We start from the raw sequence: 816 nt of genomic DNA, 5'->3' as shown, positions 1-816 counted from the left end.
AAGCATTCTCGTCTTAAAACTACAATACCCTCACGAGGAAAATAAGGCAAAGCAGATCAACAGAGCCAGACGGGTACCGAAACCTCCTACTGCAAGACAAAACCCAAGAAAGAAAACCAACAGGACTCCACGGCCATCACAATAGCAGCCCCCATGCTAAAACCCCTCCAACGCATCATCAGGAGATCTAACAACTCATCCTGGACAACTGATCCCACACTTTCACAAGCCTTGGGTGGCAGGCAATCTCTTGCCGACAGACAACCTGCCAACTACTGAAAGTATTCTCATCAGCAACTGCAAACACGTACAGTGTAGCTCTAGCTCAGGAAACCAATCCAATGCAACAAACCCCGATGCCCAACTGCCCACATAATCTACACCAGCGAAACCATCACAGGACCTAACCAGACATCACCAACACCTCACCGTTCATTCACACAGCAACGATCCACAATGTAATATGACGCCGTCGTAGCCATCAACGCCCCTCTGCTATATGTACATATCGGCCAAACTGAACAGTCCCTCTAAACGGAAAAAGATAAATGGACACAAAATCAGATATTAGGAAATGGCAATATACAAAAAAAACCTGTAGAGACCCCTTCAACTCCCCGGCCACACTATAGCAACCTTAAGGTGGCCATTCCTCAGCAAAAAAAACTTTCAGGCACAGACTTCAAAGAAAAACCTGAGCTTCAATTCATCTGCAAATTGACACCATCACTCAGGTGAACAAAAACTGTAATGCTTGCCAACTACAAAAACCAATTTTCTCCTCCTTGGTTTCAACACCTCAAAAACGCTAAACAG

Source organism: Chelonoidis abingdonii, chromosome 1 (genome assembly GCF_003597395.2).
Source record: "Chelonoidis abingdonii isolate Lonesome George chromosome 1, CheloAbing_2.0, whole genome shotgun sequence".
Lineage (NCBI taxonomy): Eukaryota > Metazoa > Chordata > Testudines > Testudinidae > Chelonoidis > Chelonoidis abingdonii.
Note: the sequence above shows the minus strand (reverse complement) of the source record.